Below are 16,269 nucleotides of genomic sequence, written 5' to 3' on the forward strand. Positions count from 1 at the left end.
AAACATAACCGAATGTTCTGAATGACAAATAACTGATAGAAATTATACTTTTGATGATCACTATAATATAGTGGGAGAGGCTGTTACTTAAAGTCTCAATATAATGGAATGATGGCGCATGTCAGGGGCAATAGTCGGGGACTAAGCCACATTTTGTACTGTCACAGCAGAGCAGAGGCACACAAACATCAGCCATTGTGTTGCAAGACAAATTGTCTTATTGAAGTAGCCTATTGTATGTCTTCAATAAGAGAAGTTGTCTTGCAACACAATTTCTTCGGGAAGGCCTGCTCCTATTTCGTACTAGCTGTAGGCCTAATAATAATTTAAAAAAAGGTTCAATTGTCTTGGATTTTTGTAAAAACTAAGCTCATTCAGAATGTATGCTGAATAGTACAAGATGTCAAACCAAGGGGATGTCAATGCCGGAATACAGCTGTCTGGTTAGGTCTGGGACTGGGTTACCTACATTTGAAGCCTGAGGCGGAGTCCTGCACCGGGTCGGGTACCCACGGGTACGGGTAAATAGTTGCCCAAATGGGCGGGGTTTTGACGTTCCGAAATTTCACGGGTGGGTATGCGGGCGGGTAGGTTAAAATACGGGTGGGTAGCTTGGGTATTACGTCAATCAAAATGGTCATAGTACTAGGAGGCTATTTTCTTTATCTATTTAGATTTTTATCTATTTAGATTTATCTATCTATTTTACCTATTTTTGATATCACCGCAGTCATATGCCTTTTTTTCCAGTGGCGCATTGAAAAATAAAACAGTGGAAATATGCCTACTTTCGATTTGAAGTATTTTTTCACGGGCACGGGTGGGTAACGGGTAGAATATTAACGGGTCCGGGTGGGTACGGATTTAACTTTGAAATTACCACGGGTTTACGGGTGGGTAGGTAATGCACTGCACGGGCATGGGTGGGTCAGGGAATAAAAAAATGGACCCGTGCAGGACTCTGGCCTGAGGACAAATCTCGATCATTGGGGGACGACCTTTCTTCAAATGCAGGGAGTGGGAATACAACGCTACTACAGCCATATGAAAAAGTCTTATTAAAAACGCATATGGATTATATCTGTTCCATAAGAATATTATAAGGGTCATACAAGGCACAAACCCACATATACAAATCTAACTTTTTTTTAAATTCATTTTCAATAATATATGCCATACACGATTTATGTTACTATGGGCTTATATATTTCGTATAAGTAAAAAGATTGGAAAATAGTGCTGTTTTTGGATGAATGCCAATCAGATGTGTGCTGTATTTGTGCCATGTTGTTGTATATGTTACAGTAAGCCCTATGTGTATGCCATATTTAAAGGTGCACCATGCAATATTTGTTGTAGCTTATTTCCAGCTAGGGTGACCACCTGCTAATAAGTCCAAGGGGGGACAAGGGGTATGCTTCGGAGGGACAATGTGGGACAGACCCCCCCACACACACACATTTGTCTTTAGGCAATATAGGCCTATATATAATCAAAGTGACAGTCAAGAAAGACAAATAAAAAATCATGAGTGAAGTTCTTCGTCAGGTTGTTTTTTTTTTCCGGGAAGCTTATTTAGACTGTCTAGGCCTGTGTTATATACAAATATTACATTTAAAGTCTCATGCTTCATATGACAAATGTGCAGAATTCATATAAATATTGGTGTCAGAAACTGTTTAAGAAATGTACAAATTAAATCAGGTTTGCATATAATTAAATGTATAAACTTTATAAAATTTATATACGAATATTACATTTCAAGTTGTAAACTTCATATAAACTTAATATAGGAAGTCTGTAAAATCCAACTACGGAACATGTACGGAACATACGTGTGATGGAGTGACCATCACTAGGGTTGTGGGTGTGTTCTGACTAACATGCCAACAAGCCTGGCTCTTTGGTGTAGCGGTCAGAGCCCCGGTTTACTACCCCAGAAGGTCTGGGTTCAAGTCCCAGCTGGGCAACTCTACTCCCCTTCGCTATGAATGGTGTCAGAAGTGGGATGGTACCGTGAGGCCATCGGAAGCGTACACATGGTGTGTGAGCCGTAATTCCATGTGAGGGACCCCCAGGATTGGTTACCCCTGTGTGAGGGACCTCAGTGATAGGTGAAGCATTGATGATGGGGCACATTGGATGGGAGAAGCATGATGGGCAGTTGCGTGAGGGTGTGAAGCGCACACCCGAAGGGGAAGGCAATGTGATGGAGTGACCATCACTAGGGTTGTGGGTGTGTTCTGACCACAGACTTCTATTATAACTAGACTGCGGATGTTCGATGCGTTGTGAAGCAACGGCTGGGGGCGGGACATGGGACGATTTTGGGGCGGAAGAAGGAAGTAGAGCGCCTTTTTCCATGTATCTCTATGGTGGACTTGAAGCCATGTAGTTCCTAGGCAATTCTTGCCGAGTCGGCCCTGTTTCGTTAAAACGGTAGTCTCCCCTCCCTCCTAAACAACCCAGATATTTTTTTCGGGCTGACCCTTTATTTAAGAAAGCTATTAAAATAGTTTAAATGACCAATGAGCATGGCTATTTGGGTTGATTGGCAGTTGCCATTCTTTAGAATTATTGTTTTGATTGACAGGCAGGCCGTTGTCAAGGAGAAGGGCGAGTCTCGCGGCGTCTCCAGGGGAAGCCCCCTCTCTCCCTGCTGCATTACTTTCAACCAGCTCTGCTTTCAACAGCTTCATCACTGCGATGGATTATTTAATTTTGGTACACTTTCCCCACAAATATGCTTTGTTGTACTTTTGGATGTACTTCTCCGTATTCTGTAAGGACCTCTGCGGTTTTGGTAAGTAAAATAAAAGCTTGTATACGTGGCTGATTGACCAAAATGACTGAGCTTTGTTTAACAAACACGTACGACAATGCTAGCTTATTAGCCAAAGGCAGCATGCTGATCTTTCAGTGTTTGATGATCTGTCGGTTTGTCAAGTAACTTAATTGTAATCTGAATGCCTTTGCTTTTGAAAGCAAAATGTGTCTGTTTGGCGTGCATCAGGTGTATGGATTCCCTCCTTCCGTACCGTAGCCAAATCCTTACATATTCATTCACGATGCTGTAAACATTTCACTACCATTCTGGCACTATGCTGGCCAGCCACATCGGAAAAGCAACCTAGTCTAGCTGTGTTCCTCCGTGAAAAACTGTCAAATATTGTTTGTTTCTGTGTTGCCAAATTGCCAAGTTGCTAGTTGGTGATGAAATGATGGTCATTGGTACGTTCGTTTTCAGTATGCAAATTGCGTCATTAATGTTGACTGTACTGAATGACGAGTGCATAGTGTAATGCAAACTGTCAGTAATGTTGACGATTGCAGGCCTACTGACGAGTGCATTGTGTAGTAAACATCCTTTCCCCATCCTCATGTGACATGGTTTCATTCTGTAGGCAAAACAACAAACCACACTTCACCTGGAAAACACAGCCAGGACTCACTGTCAGGTAGGCCTAAGTTTCAAATCCCTAAAGTATACGCTTGACTTAAGACCAGAGACCTTCCAATGTAAGGCTAACACCATCATCTGCTTACTCTGCATGTGTTTATATATTAGTAATAACATAGTAATGAAATATATGTTGTTCTCATCACCCTTCGTTTGTCATAATTTTCTTTACAGATGTCTGAAAATGTACAGTACACGCCAGCAGGTCTCACCATAGTCAACATCATTAAGGATTTGACTCTCTGACCTGAGAAGAGGCCCCATAAACACACCTGACAAGGACCAGCCACTGTTGCCAGTGCACAACTGAGGACCTGACCAGCCTGCTGCCATCTATGATACTATATAGTACCCGGTATGTAACATTACACTACACTCAGCCAATGCTTGCATCCAAAGCGACTTTCACTTATTTTTACATGTGCCTCCCAATTTGAAGGGACAAAAAGTAATTGGACTGGATAAAAGTATAGATCAAGCGTAGTAAACTCTCAGCGTTTGTCAGTAGCCACTATCTTCAATAATTACAAGGGTACCAATTCTATTGACAGATATGCATGCCCACACCATGAAACTACCACCCCATGATTTTCACTGATTAGGTAGCATGCTTTGAAACACGAGCAGCCCATCTCCTTATCTATTGTGTTTTCTTCCCATGAACCTGACACTAATACAAGTTCAGCTACTTAATGTTGAGGTAAATAATGTAAACGACATAAGTATGTTAAGTTGTTGGTGTACCAAACAGTGACGTATTCTCATCACACTTCATATGCCATTATTTTATTTACAGCGGAGGTGTCTGAAGACGTGGAGTACACTGCAGCAGGTATCACATGACCAAGGACTTGGACAACGTCTCTGTTTACATCTATAGTGTATTACACAAGTGAGTCTACACCCCCATATTTCTGCAGATTTAATGGGACAATAAAAACATTTGAAAACTGAAAATGAAGTCTGCACTTCAAGCTCATCACATTAAATAAGTAAAACAGGAGCTTGGTGAGCAGACTTAATTTTCAGTTGTCATTTGACTTTGTTAGTCCTGCACCCAAAACTTTTTTGAGAAGGATGTTCATGGGTTTTTCCTTTTTAAACAAATGTAGACATTTTTACTACACTGAAATGTTATAGTTACTCTATATATACCAGTGATATGCTTCAATTATGTTCATGTTACATTAATTATTTTTTAAAAATAGATTTGTATTTATCGTTACAGCTGAAGATGTGCACAGTACGCTGCTGCCTGCATCCTACCACCACAGAGGATCCGATGTGCAGAACCAGCTTCAAAAGCCATTGCAATTATGAAACACAGTTAATAAATGCTTATATACAGCAGCCCGCACATTTTGTTTAATTTGTTATATTGGTTAACCACACTATTGTTACAACACAATGCAGGTGGTACATGCATTGGCAGGTATCAATAAAAAGAAATGTATGGAGCATAATCATATTGGGATAGAGCAGTGGTTCCTAACCTATGGGTCAGGACCCAACTTATGGGTCGCCAAAGATCCACAGTGGGTCGCGAAGCCCTCTTGATTTTAAGGGGTTTCGTTTTAATACCATATAGCCCATGTTGAATATATGACAAAGTAAAGCTTTTAAACTGATATATGCATAGAGGCAACAACATGTAAGCGACACATTAAACAGTCATTCTATATTTGACTGAAGACAAATTGAGGAATACAATTTTCTAATGAGTTTCCGCAGGACTCCCTCTCGCCTGGGACTCCCTCTCGCGTGGGCGCTGGCACGATTGGGTCACCAAAGCTTACAATGGTAAAAATATGGGTCCCTGAAGAAAAAGGTTGGGAACCACTGGGATAGAGGAAGATATACAGTAGACTAGAGCATGAGGGAGGGGGTACTCATGGTATGACAAAAATGCTTAGGGGGTACATGAGACAAAAAAGAAGTTGAGAGACACTGTGTGATTGAAGTAATGCATTTCTTACAAGCTTGGGGAAGAATGCCCACTCCATGATTTGCAAGTTTAAAAAGCAGAACATAAGGGTGAATATTTCATTTTAATCTTGATGTCAAGCATACAAAACACCCAGATGGTTAGTCATAGCCTACTGTAGGCCAGCTATGTTTTACTAACTGAAAGGTGTTAACTTTGGTTTGTTTACCATACCGTCTACTTCTAAGAGTGATCTAAGAAAGAGAAGCTTTGTATTCTGAATCTTTTCAAAAACTGGGGGGATCAGCAAAAAAAATGGTCATGATGACTGCTCGACACGGCAATCTTCATCTTCAATCTTCCGGATGACAGCTTGGCGTCGAGGAGCCTTTCTTCAGCGTCCATGGTTTGTCTGTCAAACGGAAAGGTTTTGCATGTCATTTGATGCCCAAACATTCAAAGTTATTTACAAATGTCCGTAGAGGATTAACTTGGTGTGGCAGACACAAACCAAACAATATTTTACGCAGATGTACAACATGAAAAATGGAGCATTCTGAGCTCTCATACAAATGCAATGTTGATACTGAGTATTGCTGACATGGATTATGTTTTGCCAAACGGTACGCCGACCCCAAAGACACATCTGTTTGTAGCTAAGTTTGTAGCCTAACTTCCCATTTATCTTTAATTGCGGCTACATTACAACGTGGTGAAGTAACTTATAGTAAGCTAGGTCTTACGCCACTCGGCTGGCTCACGTTAGATGCTAAGCTAAAATTATTATGGTCATCATAACAAGCTCTTCAAGGTTTCATCCCAAAGTATCATTTTATTAATAGCATGGTATATTTGCCATACTTACCGATCACCAGTTCCATTTGAACTTGTGTTGGTGTTTTTATGACAATCAAGTGTTTCTGTGTCGACCAGTTCCACAGCTGAAAACAGGGTTCAATATTTCTGCTGGGGACGCCATGTCATATTCGGGTGGGAGGGGCGGGTGTAGCAACCCAATGTAAGTAGGCGGCTGGATGTGAGTGCCCGGATATCCGCCCGAGTATTTGCATGCATTTGCATTCATTTCCGCCATCAGGAATGCTTTGCGGTACCACAGCTACCCTATGTGAGTCGCGCTGTGTCGCCTGACTGTCCCTTCTATAATATGACTGTAGCCTACCGTAACAACTCGGCCTCGGTCCCCGCGGCAAATATCCACCACACCACCACGGGTCCTCTGGTGTTGTGACCGTTTTAGGATCTTTTTTCATATCCAATACTTGCACATTAAGAGTGACAATTCCATCATGGATGTTTAATGTGCGAATGCAGTCATGTTGAATTTAGGGTGGCCAAACCATGCCATGTCATGAAGAACGTGCATCACATTATTTAAACAGCTCGTGTAAACGGTTATCCTGAGTGCCCGTGTCTTTTTGGAGATCGGAGGCTTGATTAGCAATGGGAGAGAAATTAGTTGTGCGTGCGCACACGTCTGCACAATAGGCTGTCCACCGGACACGAAGTTACTGGCTCCAATATTTCAGCGTCCCGCTTGATTCTGTACTGACACTTTTAAGTTTACGTAGCACAATCAAATGAATAGGCTATGTCTAAATTATAGGCTCTAGTCTCCAATGTGCCTAGTTTCACGTGTTCTTGGCATCAATCTGCACAATAGGCATGCGGCATAACTTTTCGAGGGCTACATTTAGACCGGGTAAAGTATCGAGCATGGTCTGTCCCTTCAATAATATTAAGAGTGTCCCGTAACAACTCGGTCTCGGCCCCCGCCGCAAGTATCCTCCACCACGAAGGTCCTCTGATGTTGTGACCGTTTTAGGATATTTTCATATAATACAGAAATAAGAGCGTGCGCGCTATCCTGATATTATGTTTCACTAATGTAAGGAGTAAAACTCAGAAACTTCCCGGGTGCTAGTTAAACTCGTGACTTTAATGCCTTCCGAAACGGACTATTCCAGTGTCTATTTTAGACTATAGCCTAGCCTTGTGCAAAACTTTTTATTTAACATTGCGAATGGGCAGGATGATTTGCTTAGACACGCACGTGCTTCAGAGCAGCTAGAACTGTGCAAGGTGACTGCTGCAGTTTTCAGCTCAGTCCTCCTGGATAATAAACACAAAATAATGCCGACGAGAAAGTAACGCCGTTATCTTTTGATGAATTCCCTTTGGGTGCCCCCTTTGGGTGCTCCCTTTGGGTTGAGACAGAAAATGTTCACACCCAAATCAATTCGGTTTTAAGTTATAATTTCATTGTATACTTTTTTATTATTATTTTGATGTCACAGGGTCTATTCCTTTGATTGGGAGATCAAGGAACTTTCTGGTGTCGCCGAAACGGCGATGTGCGGTGGGCTCTTTACGCACGGCACCTATGTCCCTCCTTCAGTCAGACTCAAATCGGACCGAAATCAAGTAGCTGAGGTTAAACTGTCGTAAATACACGACCGAACGCGAGTAGCTGAGGTAAAATAGACGTAAATACTCGGGCGGATATCCGGGCACTCACATCCAGCCGCCTACTTACATTGGGTTGCTACAGCGGGACATGTCTTGAAGTGTCTGTTTGTGGATTGGCCGGTGATGTCGACCTATCAGCAATGTAGCTCAACGTTGTCAGGGTGATTATTATATTTCCGCATTTTTGGGGCGGAAGTAAATCAGCCGCGGTTGCTTCAAAACCGTTGAATGGAGTTCTATCGAACTCCGCAGTCCAGTTATACTATACACGTCAGTGGTTCTGACTAACATGCCAACGAGCCTGGCTCTTTGGTGTAGCGGTCAGAGTCCCACACGTAAATTGAATAAGACTTCAATATGATTTTAACATAAAACGTGCATTATTTCTATAGGAATACAGTAGTTTTCTCCTATGTTTTAGTAAATATAATATAGTATTATGCATTGTTGGCATGTCAAACTCTTATAAGAATTTATACTGCATGCAGTCATGTTATATGGCATGCGTATAAGTTCCATATAGTATTTCTTTTCGAAAAGGGGCCATAATCGACTATCATGATAGACATATATTAGAAAACGTATAAGTGACTCTTGCAAATCTGGCACATTTTTTCTATACGATTTCATGTAAGGAACATGCATGTTTGCAGTATATGTGTAACAGGGTAGACCTGTCTACGGTCAAGGTGAGCTTTGTTCCTTGCCAGCTCCCGTAGTAGTCTGACGTCACAAACTCGGCTAGCTGCTGAGTGGAGCCGCCACAGACATCATATAGGAAGACTAGATACGTCATCGCGTATTTCAAGCACGTCCGCACAGGTCGGCCATATTAGCGCAGCCTAAACTCTCCACAGACCCCCGTTACACCTGAAGTAAACTGAAGAATTGAAACGTCGAGATACTTAAACATGTATACTGTTGCTTCGCTGAAATATTGACACGTGTATATAAATGGTAGGGCTCCTTAAAACTTAAGTGTAGACTGGGGTAAAACGCCCAAGAGATGCATCCCTCTAGCCTATTGTCCAAACATTTAGATAGACCTACAGCAAATACACATTTTAACCATTGCTGTGCATTACGTTGACGGCATGGATATATTCATTGCACCAAATTAAAGACGACAGAGATGACGTACTGGAAGAGAGATGTACAGCGCAACAAGTTCATTCTATCTGGATGGCTTTAGCGTCACGACTCATTTTGAACACAAGGTGGAGCTGTCGAAACCAAAGCATATACTACAAATAACGTTTATTTGTTATTTTACTGAAAATATATAAGGTTACGTTGTGCATTTGTTTATGGGATCTATTTAATTGCATGAATAAGCCTACTGAACTATATTATACATGATTTTAGACCTATGCACATAATAATATAATGTAATATAATATAATAATATTATGAATATTCATCACTATGCAGTATCAACATATACTTTCGTTTGGAATTTTTTATACTGTATAAAAAAACAACCCTTTCGAAAATCGATATAAATTTGAGGGAATTATGGCCATCTGAAGAGTATACAACACCCAAAACTCACTGCAACTGGTTGAGCCAGAAGGCTGCTTTAACATGGCCGCCATGCGCGGACGTTCGACTTGGATGACGGGAACGCGGACGACGCATCTAGTCTTCCTATATGATGTCTGTGGGAGCCGCAGTAAGTGGTATAATATAGTTCAGTAGGCTTATTCATGCAATTAAATAGATCCCATAAACAAATGCACAACGTAACCTTATATATTTTCAGTAAAATAACAAATAAACGTTATTTGTAGTATATGCTTTGGTTTCGACAGCTCCACCTTGTGTTCAAAATGAGTCGTGACGCTAAAGCCATCCAGATAGAATGAACTTGTTGCGCTGTACATCTCTCTTCCAGTACGTCATCTCTGTCGTCTTTAATTTGGTGCAATGAATATATCCATGCCGTCAACGTAATGCACAGCAATGGTTAAAATGTGTATTTGCTGTAGGTCTATCTAAATGTTTGGACAATAGGCTAGAGGGATGCATCTCTTGGGCGTTTTACCCCAGTCTACACTTAAGTTTTAAGGAGCCCTACCATTTATATACACGTGTCAATATTTCAGCGAAGCAACAGTATACATGTTTAAGTATCTCGACGTTTCAATTCTTCAGTTTACTTCAGGTGTAACGGGGGTCTGTGGAGAGTTTAGGCTGCGCTAATATGGCCGACCTGTGCGGACGTGCTTGAAATACGCGATGACGTATCTAGTCTTCCTATATGATGTCTGTGGGCGGCTAACCCATTGTTTTATAAAAACAGCTGAAAGTGAGCAGTTAGCTGGAGCTCTCCCGGTGTTTGGGATTTTGTGCTGGCGAACGCTGCACTATCTGACTGCGCTAGCGAGAGATCTTGGGATGGCCAGCCCCAGTTGTGAATCCATAACTGTCAATGTGGAGGTACGTGTTCATGTGTTGAGTACTTGTTACTCTAATAAAATAAAACGGTGAGGCTTGTTTACCTGGTGAGACACTTTGTATGTGACTTTTATTGCCGCTCACATACTACAGACTCAAGTCAGGCAAAGCATATCGAACACGGAGTCAATGCGCTCCTCATAGGGTAAACCAATCGATCACAGAACATTCTAACAATATACTACATCCTCCCTTTTTAAGCATGAGAATCATATTTAACTTGACTGTAGTTCTGCATCTTTAAATTAACATTTTAAGATTATCACAAGATATAAACAATTGCATTATGCATTTTAAAAGACAACATCATACTGTAAAGACCTGTGGATCACATTGCATACAATTAAAAACATTTTATCATTCATAGTCTTTCATTCACGTTTGTCTTTCTGTTCTTTTTTTTTTTTTTTTTTTTTTTCAAAGACAAATGATGTTTTTTTTTTTTTTTTCATGTGTCTGTTCTTTTTTTTTTTTCAAAGACACAGATGATTTTTTTTTTTTTTTCCATGTGTGTCTTCTTTTTTTTTTTCAAAGACAGTTGATAAATATATATTTTTCAGTCTCTCTGTGGAAGAAAAATTGGGTAAGTATTCACTTCATTAAACAACAACAAGGATACATAAACAAAGTCAGAACTTGACTTATCTGTAGGCAGGACTCAAGTGTTATTTCAACTCATAGTCCTTGAACCTTGCAGGAATCTTGACGAGTCTCCCACTTCTGGTGCTGTAGGTGGGCGCAGCTGGAGTGGGACTGGATGGTTCACAGGCTGGTGTGCGTTGGTCTCGCTGGGCCTGTGATGTGCTGTCCTCTCTGTGTGAAGAGTTGGGCTGCTCTGGAAGATCGTCGTCGTCCTCTCGATGAAGACTGGGGTGGATTCTCCGCAGATGACGTCGATTTCTCCGGAACGTGACACCACTGGGTGTCTGGACGTTGTATGCACGTGGTTCCTCTCGCTTGTGCAGGACTGTAGCTGGTTCCCAGCCACGACGTGTTGACATGTGCACTGTGGTACCAGGAGCAAGCTCTGGCAGTGTCTTTGTGTTGTGGTTGTAGTAGTGCACTTGCCTGGCTTGAAGATGTTTCAGCCGTGAGTGGAATCCGTGTGGCACAGCTGGTTGCAGAACAGCTGTGGAGGTCGGCAGGGTGCTTCGCAGTACTCTTCCCATCAGGACTTGTGCTGGTGAAAACTCTGTTCCAGTCACTGGAGTGTTGCGGAGTGACAGGAGAGCTAAGTGCGGGTCTGTGCCGGCCTGTGTTGCTTTTTTAAGTGCATGTTTTACAGTCTTTACCATTCTCTCTGCTAGGCCGTTTGACTGTGGATATCCAGGGCTGGAGTGGATGAGTTTTATGCCCCACGACGATGCAAACTGTCGCATTTCAGAGCTGGCGAAAGGGACGTGATCGCTTACCAGCTCCTTCGGGATTCCATGTCTGGCGAAGATGGTCTTCATTTTGCGTATGACTGTGTGGGCAGTTTTGTCAGGTAAGTTGAGCACTTCTGGGTATTTTGACATGTAGTCCACCATCAGGAGATATGACTGCCCGTGTAGCTCAAAGATGTCTGCACCAATCTTCAGCCATGGCAGCTCAGGTATCTCGTGTGGAATCAGGGGTTCTTTCTGATTTTGTGGCTGGTTTTGTTGGCATGGGCGGCATTTCTCCACCTGGTTTTCGATGTCGTGCTTCATACCTGGCCAGTACATCACCTTTCTTGCGTGCGCTTTCGACCGCAGTATCCCCTGGTGTGCGAGGTGCAGTCTGTCAAGCATCTGCTGCTTCACACTCTGTGGGATCACAATCTTGTCACCAGTCATCAGGATGCCATCCCTGATGCTGATGTTGTGTCGCATCGACCAGTACCGGTGTAGGTTGGTGGGAACACTGCGCTGTCGCCTCGGCCAGCCTTTCTTGTGTAGCTCAATCACCTGTTGCAGTGTGCTGTCTGTCGCCGTGGCCCCCTTGAGCTTTGAGAGTGTGTCTTCGTCGAGTGCGGCTGTGGCCTCCATTGCGTGCACTACTCTCTCCTCGAACAGGTCTTCCTTCACGTCATCCTTGCAGTCACTGACAACAGCGCGGGACAGGGTATCTGCGACGTGCATCTCCTTGCCTGCTGTGTAGACGATTCTCAGGTCATAGCGTTGGAGCTGCAATAGCATGCGCTGGAGTCGTGCTGGTGCCTTGCTCAGGTGTTTTTTGAAGATGACTTCTAGGGGCTTATGGTCAGATTGTACAGTCACTGTGTTGCCATAGACATACTGGTGAAAGCGTTTGGTGGAAAAGACGATTGCCAGCAGCTCTTTCTCTATCTGAGCATAATTCTTCTCAGAGTCTGTGAGTGCTCGTGATGCATAAGACAGTGGCCTACCTTCCTGCAGCAGACAGGCGCCGAGTCCGTCTTTCGATGCGTCGCACTGTATGGTGAGTGGCTTGCTCTGGTCGTAGAACTGGAGTACTGGGGCTTGCATGAGGGCGGTCTTGAGCTTCTCCAATGCAGCGGTGTGTTGGTGGCTCCAGTGCCAGGCAGCGTCCTTTCGTAGCAGCTCTCTGAGTGGGCTTGTGATGCTGGCTTCATTTGGGATGTATTGGCAGAGGTACCTTGTCATTCCCAGCAGTCTCTGTAGTGCTTTCTTGTCGTCTGGCTGCGGCATGTCTCTGATGGCGAACACCTTGGACTCGTCCGGTTTCACTCCCTTCGTGGTGACTACATGGCCCATGTATTTGACTGAGTCCACTTTGTACTGTATTTTGTCTTTGTTGAATTTGATGTTGTTTTTCTGTGCAGTGTCCATTACTTTTTGTAGAATGGCATCATGCTCTTCTTCAGACGCAGCGGCGATGATCATGTCGTCTGCAATGATGTGCACTCCTTCAATGTTGCCGAATGTCTCACAGTTCTTTTGTTGGAAAACCTCGCTGGCGGACTTGATGCCAAAAGGAAGTCTCTTGAAGCGGAACCTGCCCCACGGTGTGCTGAATGTGCAGAGCATCGATGAGGGCTGGTCCAGACTCACTTGCCAGTATCCGTCCTTTTCGTCTAGGATGGAGAAGATGGTTTTCCCTGACAGCCGGTGTAGTACTTCTTCTGGGGTTGGTATTGAGAAGTGCTGTCTCTTGATCGCCTCATTCAGGTCTCGAGGGTCCAAGCACACCCTGAGTGTCCCGTTTTTCTTCTCTGTGATGACAAGACTATTCACCCATTCTGTAGGCTCCGTCACTGGCGCGATGACATCTCTTTCGACGAGGTCTTGTAGCGTCGTTTTCAGCCGGTCCATGACAGCAATGGGGATTTTCCTGCAGCCGTGCACAACTGGGGCCACATGTGGGTCTGTGTGGATGTGGTGCACCCCAGGAAACTGTCCCAGCCCACTGAAGACGGAGGGGTAGGCGTCCACTAGCTCCTCTTTCGTGGCTGGCGCTTTGAGTGCGATGGTCTGCATTCTTTTCACCAGCTGCAGCTGTTCACATGCGTCTCGGCCCAGGATCGGAGTGGAGGAGTGCTTGGTGATGAAGAACAGAAGATCTGTCGTCGTTCTGGCCACATCGCAGGTAAGTCTCACGGTGCCCTCCGGCTTCAGACGTGTTCCTCCATAGGCGACGAGTGTGATGTGTGTGGGTTGCAGCTGATGAGGACCCGGAATCTTCTGCAAAATGCTCAGAGGAAGCACATTTGCATCTGCCCCAGTGTCCAATTTAAACTTGACCTCTGTGTCTTTTATGTTGGCTGTTGTATACCACGAATTATCTTGTTGAGTGCGTTTGGGTTGAGTACAGGACATTGTAGATATGAACAGTGACTCTACCTCAAGATCATGCACGCCCCGGGCAGTAGCTCCTCTGTCTTGTGTTGACGCACACATCTTCGCGTAGTGGTTCTTCTTATTGCAGTTGTGACAGGTGACACCGAATGCTGGACACTGACGAGGTTTGTGCGCCCCGCCGCACTTTCGGCATTTGTTTACACTGCTCGCTGCCTGTGCCTTCCTCTCAGGTGGTCGTGACATTTTTTTCATGGCGACTCTCCCCTTGTCGTAGCTGGCAGACACCTTGTGAAGAGCCTCTACGGATGCCTCTGGCTGCGCCGATCTCATGGCTCTCATCTGTGATCTGGTAACCTCGGCTGCTCTACAGATATCAACTGCTTTATCCAGAGTTAAGTCCGTTTCACGCAGTAATCGCTCTTTCACGCGAGCGTCTGGTACAGAAAATACAAGTTTGTCTCTTATCATGTCATTCTCTGTTTGTCCAAATTCACAGTTCTTACATTTTTGGCGAAGTTCAGTCACGAACTGGTCTACATTGACTCCCTCAGACATCGGTAGTGACCAGAACTGATGGCGCTCGAATACAATGTTCTTTTTCGGAATGCAGTACTTTCTGAAGGCATCCAATATGTGTTTCACCGTTAGCTCACCGGGCTGTCCATCCTCACCCGCTTCGACAAACACATCCATTGTGTTGTAGATCTCGAGCGCTTCCTCGCCCACCGTGTGCAGCATGATTGCCACTTTCACCGGTTCAGGTTTCGTGTCCGCTCCCGTAGCCGTCATATACAGCCGAAACCGTTGCTCCCATCGGCGCCAATTCTCGCTGATGTTGCCGGTTAGCACTAGCGGTGCTGGAGGTTTGAACTGGTCCATGATAGCTTGCTAACGTTAACGTACGTTCTATCACTTGAAGACGTTAAACTAAACTTTTCTTTCTACAGCGGAGGATCTATCGAAAACTATTGTAGTCTCGCGTCTCATGTAGAGTAAGAAAAGACCACTTCTGACACCATGTTGAGTACTTGTTACTCTAATAAAATAAAACGGTGAGGCTTGTTTACCTGGTGAGACACTTTGTATGTGACTTTTATTGCCGCTCACATACTACAGACTCAAGTCAGGCAAAGCATATCGAACACGGAGTCAATGCGCTCCTCATAGGGTAAACCAATCGATCACAGAACATTCTAACAATATACTACACATGTAACTATATGATGTGTGTTCGCTAAACATTCAGAATAGTGTATTCACTACCATGTTAATCTCTAGGTGAGCCAGAGATCCTCCCTTGGTTTGCGACATGTCGGTGCCAACCTGTAACTCACACTCTGTCCTCCTGTGCTGAGGTATGTGTACCCGTGTGTTATGTTAACACTGTTCTATTTAATGATGGACTTGCATTCACTGATGTTTGTTTGCCTCACTCCTCAGAGTGTGCCGTCGAGGGTCGGCAACATTGCTTACTGCTGTTTTGTCCCTACTCACTTAGTTTTGCCTTTCTGTTATGTTTGTTTTTGTTTGTTTAATTTCCGCCCGGCCGCCTTTCCCCCTTTCCTGGTCTGACTAGTATGGCTGCTGTTAGTAAGCCTACCTAGGCAATCGATTTACCCTGGTAAAGCTCTATTCTCCCACCGACGTCAGTGCAGGCTCCGTGTCTCCTTATGCACTTATTGTAGCTTTAGGGGTGACGTGCAGTTTGGGATCACCTTTGCGGTGTACAGACTTACTGATTGAATCACTTGTTTGCAGTGGAAAGATTTACTGATTGAATCACTTGCTTGCAGTGGAAAGACTTACTGATTGAATCACTTGCTTGCAGTGGAAAGACTTACTGATTGAATCACTTGCTTGCAGTGGAAAGACTTACTGATTGAATCACTTGCTTGCCGTGGTAGCCTATGCCTATGCGCATATGTGTAAATAGGAATATTGTAGACACGGGTTACCTGCACTGATCGTCTCCTTGAGTTCTACCATATAATCTCAGACCTCCCCCCCTGCACAATCCTGTCCCTTTTTGTTTTCGGCGGTCCAGGATTTTTAATGTATGTTTATTTTCTTATTTTAAATATGTGTTAATAAAGAAAATATTTTATTTTGAAACAAGAACTACACGTCTCTGTCTACGTCTATCCGAACCTGTTGTGCCTTGGGTTATCACTGTCTTCAAT

General features: G+C 43.8%; 1 long non-coding RNA gene across 1 annotated transcript; it reads left to right on the forward strand.

The window, feature by feature from the left end:
- Nucleotides 1-2,253: 2,253 nt before the first annotated feature.
- LOC134459249 (uncharacterized) lies at nucleotides 2,254-5,088 on the forward strand. The gene is made up of 5 exons (XR_010036822.1): nucleotides 2,254-2,803; nucleotides 3,405-3,458; nucleotides 3,635-3,815; nucleotides 4,257-4,352; nucleotides 4,689-5,088. It is a non-coding gene; the product is annotated as an uncharacterized LOC134459249 (long non-coding RNA).
- The last annotated feature ends 11,181 nt before the right edge of the window (nucleotides 5,089-16,269 follow it).

This window comes from Engraulis encrasicolus, chromosome 12 (assembly GCF_034702125.1).
Source record: "Engraulis encrasicolus isolate BLACKSEA-1 chromosome 12, IST_EnEncr_1.0, whole genome shotgun sequence".
Classification (NCBI taxonomy): Eukaryota; Metazoa; Chordata; class Actinopteri; order Clupeiformes; family Engraulidae; genus Engraulis; species Engraulis encrasicolus.